This window comes from Silene latifolia, chromosome 6 (assembly GCF_048544455.1).
Source record: "Silene latifolia isolate original U9 population chromosome 6, ASM4854445v1, whole genome shotgun sequence".
NCBI lineage: Eukaryota > Viridiplantae > Streptophyta > Magnoliopsida > Caryophyllales > Caryophyllaceae > Silene > Silene latifolia.
In genome coordinates this window covers 130,176,605-130,184,229 of record NC_133531.1, presented here as the reverse complement: position 1 = coordinate 130,184,229, position 7,625 = coordinate 130,176,605, and positions in this window count along the sequence as shown.

Genomic DNA, 7,625 nt, shown 5'->3' with positions numbered 1-7,625 from the left:
TTCTTAGTCACAATTTTAGGAGGCTTGCCATCATCAAAAAGGGGGGAATTTGTTGAACCATATAGCTTATATGTTTATGTTTTGATGATGTCAAGGTGCTTTATATTTTATATACTTGTTGCGTGTAATCGTTTGTCCAAGTGTTTTAGAATCAACTTATTACAAGCATCTCAAGTAACTAAGAAGATTGTGATGATAGCATGAAGTGCTCAAGCCCCCGCTCAAGTTCCTATTCAAACGATGTAAAGATTCATTCAAGGGTTATATGAAGACGAAGTCCGTCTAAAGATTAATCAAGCTTGGATGATGACGTAGCCTATACTCGAAGATCTCCGTGAATATTAGAATAGTATAGGTGATTGTCTCATAATGATAATTAAGAATGAGTTTCTTGAATTGGTAAAGTTATAGCTTTGCAGCTATAACATTACTAGTAAAAGAGCTCAATGTTATAGCTCTCCTACTATAACATTGAGATGCTGAGTTTATTATACACGACTTATAATGTTTCAAAAACTGTTTTGAAAATTGTTTAACATTTATTTTAAATGTTTTGATGAAAGTATTTATTTAATTAAGCCCGGTTTAGTGCGGAGTTTAACTTTATGTTAAACGTTGGTCAGTGGTCTTGATGGGTCAACTTATGAGCTGGACTATGCTACTGATTAGGGTTTTAACAAAGCCTCTCCTAAACCCTAAATTCTAAACCCATATATTGAGCTAGGGTTTGCACGAGTCACGAGGCTTATGAGCCGTGACATCTCGTGTTACCTAGGGTATATTCGATAAAGATTTTATTCTATAATAATATCTTTGCATATCTTATATATCTTACTTAATATATTTGTTTATGATAAAAGATATTCTTATTTTAGGAAATCTTATCATATCTTAGAATTTATAGTAAAGATAATATTTGAATAAGATTATATTCTATCTTTTGAAATATTCTTTATTATCTTTTAAGGCTTTTCGGAAAGAGATAATAGAAGATATGATTTGTTAACATATCTCTTTTATTCGGTCATTAAGGTTTCTATAAACCGAATTGCCTTGCTCTTTCTTTCCTATAAATACTTTGCTATTTACAACATTTAAAGTAGAGACCTTAAGCATACAAATTGATTTTAATTTTACAAAGCAAACCGTGTGTTTTCAAGCAGAAAAACGGTTTGTTATTTTGAAAGGTCGTGTGTTTTAAACTCGTATACTCGTTCTTATTTTTATCGTTATAAGATAATAGTGCTTAGTTGTTTTCTTACTTGTTCATTAACGTGAACCTTTGTTAGAATCATTAGTGCTTTCTTATTAGCGTAAGTTAGTCACTCGAGTATTTAACGGTACTTATTGAGTTACAGCTAGAGTTAGTTGTACGAGTTGGGTTAGTAAATTTGTAATCCGTAGAAAGGTACTAAATTTATTAATCGAGAATAGTGGACGTAGGTTTCGACTTGTGAAATTGAACCACTTCAAAAACCGTGTGTCTCCTCGTTCTTTCGTTTGTTTGTTTATTTCGTTTACATTCATTAGTTGATTAGTTAAAGTTTAATCAATAAACTTTAAATAATCAATTACATTCATACAATCGAAAAAGCTTTCAAAAGTTTTAAATCCTCAATTCACCCCCCCCCCCCCCCTCTTGAGTATTTCGGATCGATAGACTCTTCAAAAGGGAAGTCGTCCTTTGGACTTGCCTTGTTCAGATCCCTGAAATCGACGCAAACCCGAATTCTCCCGATTTCTTCGGTACTGGAACAATATTGGCCACCCAATCAGAGTATTCAGATACTTTGATCAACCCAGCCTTGAACTGTTTGTCTACTTCTTCCTTGATTTTCAGGGCCCATGCATGATGCATCCAGCGTAGCTTCTGCTTCAGGATTTAGCTCCGGGCTTAATGGGTATTCGGTGCTCTGCAATTTCCCTGTCAATCCCAGGCATATCTCTGTAGGACCAGGCAAATACGTCCTTATATTCGTGGAGGAGGTCAATGAACTGTTGTCTTTCCGAGGGGTCCAGGGTTGTCCCTATCCTAAGTTCTCGAGGTATGTTGTCGGTTCCTACGTTAATAGGTTCGGTCTCCTCAATGATGGGGGTTCTGGTTTCCCGTTTGTCAAGTTCTTTGGCTAAGTGAAGTGGTTAGTCACTCAAGTCAAATTCCTCAGAGTCATTCAGAATTGCATTGCAGTTAAATTGAGACGAGTCATAAGCAAACTTAGCGTTCATTAAGTTGACACGAGCGAAAAGCTCGGAGAGGACAGACATCTCGTGGTCGGTCGGAGCGACACGAAACAGAGGAGGTGGCCCCCGGAATGGCTCCAGGTTGTCACCTTTCATGGGAGTGAGGGTGACCCTAGTAGACTCGACCTACGAATCGGCCACGACTTTGTGATAAAATAGTGGGAAGGGGACCTTGACTGGGACATCAGGAGTGTTAGGAGCTATGACAGACTCAGACTCCGACTCAGACTCAGATTCGGCTTCTTCTTCACTTCCCTCTTTGAACGTATTGCCTTCTCCAGTTGTGATCTTGAGAATGCGGCCTTGGCGATCGGTCCACTTGACGGTCTTCCTCCAGCCTTGGGTAGCTTTCTCCGGGTCAGTGTCGGAGATCAAGGCGGTTGGGTCAAATTGATTGTCCTTCAGGGCGATGTTGATAATGTCCTCATAGTCGAGGTGCTTGATGTTATCTTCCCCAAAGAGGAGAGTGACAGCTTGTCCATCGAGGCATGACGACGGATTAGACTCGGTTGATGCAGCTTCGGTGTTGTCGGGGATGAAGTAACAGTCCTGGAAGACTTCCACACCCAGGCGTCTGGCCTTAGCCACAGAGTCATAGATCGGCTTCGGAAAGCCATGGTAGAGCTCTGATTCTCCCTCGGGGACAAAGTATCCATTGAGGGTCAGATGTTAGGGACGGAGGATAACCCCGTGCTTCTTGCGTTTTCGAACTAGGAGGTTCATCTCCTGGATATCTTCATCGGTAGGTTCATATCCCAGTCCGAAGGGAATGTTGGGGACCTTAGCCTGTTTCAAGGGAGGTAAGGTGTCCTTCAATGGATTGAGGGGTAAACCCGGGAAGTAACCCTGGCGCATCATGATGCGGTTGACCGTGAGGTTGGCAAACGGGTCACCATCAAAGGGTGTTGATTCCTCAGTTATGGCATTCACGGCTTGGAATCCTCACATTTCATTGTCATCTTCCTTAATGGCTTGGGAGGCTATTCCCTTTCTCATGACGGCTTTGACCGGGGAAGCAGGAATTGTGATTGTTTTCCCGTTGAAGGGGACCCTGATTTTCTGGTGGAGAGTCGAGGTAACTTCCTTGACGGCGTGAATCCATGGACGTCCTAGGAGCATATTGAAGGAGGCGTCGATGTCGACCGCCTGAAAACTGGTTTGCCTTTCTAGTGGTCCGGTTGCGACGGTCAGAGTGATGAGCCCCGCGACCTTGCGACGAGTGTCGTCGTAAGCGCGTACCCCTTGGTTTGTTGGGACCAAATCAGCTTCCTCAATACCCAGCTTGTGAGCAGTCTTGAGGGGAATGACATTCACAGCAGATCCGTCATCTACGAGGACCATGGGCACATTCTTCTTGAGACATTGTACGTTAATGTACAGGGAAAGGTTATGATTGGCTCCGAAGGGAGGGATGTCTTCGTCAGAGAAGACGACTGAGTTGTTCAAGTCAGGGGCGTCCCTTGTCATATGTGCCACTATTTCTTCAGGGGAAGAGGTGGAGGGCACAGTTAATTTTCCTAAGGCCTGTATCAAAGCCTGTCGATGCTCAAAGGATGTCGGCGTCCCTTGTCATATGTGCCACTATTTCTTCAGGTAAAGAGGTGGAGGGCATAGTTAATTTTCCTAAGGCCTGTGTCAAAGCCTGTCGATGCTCAAAGGATGTCGCGATCAATTGCCAGATTAAGATCTCGGCTTTTGCCTTCTGAAGCTGCTTGAGGATCGAATTCTCAGGAGCTCTTGGTTGAGTGTCCACTTCCGGGACGACTTGGTCGTTTGTTGTCGGAGCGACCGTTGAACTGTTCGGGTTCTAATAGGGGCGTCCGGACCGGGTGAGGTGACCGATCTTTTTCCCCTGTTTCTATTTCCCTGGGACAAGGTAGACATCTTCAACATCATCTCTCCAGATGCCATTAATTTCAGGATCTCGAAGGCACCTTGGAGGGGTTTCCTCGGTGGGCAGTTTTGGTGAGTGATATTTTTGTGAGGGTAATTTTTGTGAGGGTAGTTTTTGTGAGGTTGATTATTGTGAGGTTCATGCCAGAATGGTCGCGGGAGCAATCCGTCCTGGTGAGGGTAGTTTTGGGCGCTCGGGGGACTCTCCCTCGGGCGTGGTGGTGGAGGATTGAAGATAAGTCGGCGGTAGGCATCGTCAAGTCAGGTGATCCTCTCGGAGAGGCTGGCTGTGGCTTCCTCAACCTTTTGGAACATGGTGAGCATAGTTGCGGCACTGAACACAAATACTCCGTCCGAGGGATCTTTCTCCAAGGCATTCACCTCGTCATCAACTGGCAGGATGAGGTGTGAGCAGTCCAGAGTTGGTTCATCATTGGAGATAGCGTGGATTCCGAGAGGATTTGTTTTGTTGTTTGGCTTAGTCGGCGGGGGTAAAGGCAAATCCCTTTTCTCAATCATGTCTTGGCTGATGTGTTTGAGTTTGAAGCAAGTTTCTGTATCATGCCCTTTCCCTTGATGGTACTGACAGTAGGCATTGGGGTTCCAGAAGCGGGATTTCTCAGCCTCGGTCGGATCCGGAGTGGGTCCGATTGGTTGTAACTTTCCCCGGTCCATGAGCCTCTTCAGGGCACTTGCATAGGTTGCCCCAATATTAGTGAACACTCTATGGGGGCGCTCAACTCTCTTAGCAGATGGTTCAACGAGGTTGACTTCATCAATTTTGTTCGTTTGGCCGTAAGGGCGAGATCCGGTTGAGGTGGATCCTTGGTAGCCTCTGCCAGTAGTCTTGGCCAAGACACCCTTCCGGAGGTCATCTTCAATGCGTGTCCCCAGAATTTGCAGATCCTGGAAGGTCTTAATATTTTGATAAAAACTTGTTTGGCTCTTGGAATCACATCCAGCAGTGGTTGGAACAGCTCGCAAAATTTAACCACTTCACCTACTTCATTGCCCTCAACCGTTTCTCGTCGGGACTCGTGAGTGAGGTGTCTCGTCTATTAGAGCTACCTGTTCCTTTCCTCCCGGTCTGGACCCCCACAAAGGGGGAGGGAGTCGCCCTTGACTAAAAAGCTAGGTTGGAGCACCTGAAGTCATGATCTGCCTCTTCCTATCAATTACATGTTGGCTCCACCTGTTATCTCCTTCTACGACATGCCTCAGTAGGTTGGCATACACTGGGCGGAGATTGTTGACGAAATTTTCCACCAAAGTTGATTCACTCGGCTTGCTGACCAGCTGAGTATTTACCCTCCTCCAACGGGTTAAGTACATTTGGAGTCGGGGTCAAAAACCGTCTTCATTTTCTAATAACCGTTTAAAATGCCGAGTCAGAATATTCTCGAATGTTCCATTTCTATTCCATATTTTCCGATCTTTTAATCTTTGGTAAAATATATCCCAAAATTATCATATAAAATATTAAGGAAATAAGATTAATCCGCTATTCCATAATAGAAACACGGAAATCTTTCTTCCGCAGAAGGAAACCACTGAGGAAAAGACGCAGCAGGTGATGCGCCTTTTCCAAGAGACGCAGTGCTTGCTGCGCCTCTTCCTCAGTCCTTTTCTGTGTATTTTTCGTATCTTTTCGAGATTCACTTCCAAAGTTTCTCCGAAACCCTAACTTCCGTCGTGTGATTAGTATAAATAGAGACCTTCGGTCTCTCATATTTCTCACGCGAGTGTCCGCCCTTCTCTTCTCCCTTTGCATTCTAGACCACGTTCTTACTTTTTGGCGTCTACGTGCTTGAACTTTCGACCACGTAAGCTGGGATCTTTCTGAGTACCAGCCTCGTTTTGCATGACCGACCAACTTGTCCAACTCCGCATTAATCAACTTAATCAATCTGTTTAATTCCTCCTATAGGGCACTTTCGTCGTACATTCGAGTCGAGCATCACTAAATGTTAACTTAGTCAATCTCGTTTCGTCAAACATGTAAGTATGAGGGTGTAAATCCTTCTTTTATTATTGTACTTTGTTTTTTGTAATCATCAATTGTAAGATTTATGTCGAAAATACTCTTCCTGAGGCTGCCGCAGTTCCTGCTTCCTTTCTTCTTCCTTCGTCTTTTGTTCGTCTTATTGTTTTTATTTTGTTTTCGATTGTTCATTGTTCATTAACACGATAATTTGAGTATGATAATTTTAACATGTAATTCATTATTAATTAATTCATCTTTCAATTCCCGACTTAAATCCCTTATAATTCATATTTGCGGGTTTTCGTCATTAAAATCAATCCGGGTTTTAGAGGTTCGATTTATCCATATTGAGTCTCTGGAATTCATCATTGATATATTTGCATCTGTTATTTATCGTCACCATCATTAGTTCGTCATTAATAACCTGTTTAATCTAATTAATTTGATTAATTTGTATTTGTAATTAACTTATTAATCTTGTAATTAACTCGTATTGATTAGTTTTGTTCATGTTTTATCGTTTTTATGACTCAATCACATGTAAATAATCTGTTAATCACTTCTATCCGAGTCAAATAATATGATCAAGCATTAAATTCACCCACGAACATTAACAATTTGCAATTCCGGCTTCACAGCCAGAACTGAACTCAGGAACAGACGCAGCGACTGCTGCGCCTCTTCCAAGGGACGCAGCTCTGCTGCGCCTGTTCCTGGTTGATTTCTGTCTCTGAACTCCCGTTTCTGCTTTGACCTAGTTTATTAATTACGTATTTAATTAACTATTAATCGTATTATCACCCTTAATCTGTTCGTTTATTCATTTATTCTTTATTTTCTAAAACCATCCGTTTTAAATGTATTTTCGACATAAATCAATTAACCCAATGTAATTATTGTAATTTTCTTTATTGTATTATTATTGTATTTCTTTTATCGTATTGTTTGTATGCCTTCACATGTAATCAACCTAAATTTCTACATCGACTCAATTGTATATTAAATTACGTGATAACCGACTTAGTCTAATTCTCATGCTAGGATTAAATCTAATGGATGTTGCATTGCATGCATATAACCTTCAACATATCGAGTATAGATGACTTCCCTAATCATTAGTAGAGGCCGCTATCAAGGGGGGCGGGATTAGGTGTTCGATCAAAAGAGCTTCCTAATACGTACCCTCACCCCTTACTCCAGATCTCTGTGAACATCCGTGTTCATTGGCATCCACGAGAGTCATTCTAGATATAGAATGCTAAGGGTAACGAGTTCTTGGTGTTCATGTCACTACTTTGTGTCTTGACATGACACGAGGTATTCGAACGGGTTTCCAAATTTCCACAATAAATTGGTGGCGGCTCCACAAATGCACAAAAGCTTGCTCACTTTTCGCCCCCGTGGGCCCGCGTCCACAGAGGTTCGTTCCTGCAAATGAGATGAAACAAACCAAACTAGCCTATTCGGGTCATTTTGCAATATAAAATTATAAAAACGACATGGAAAT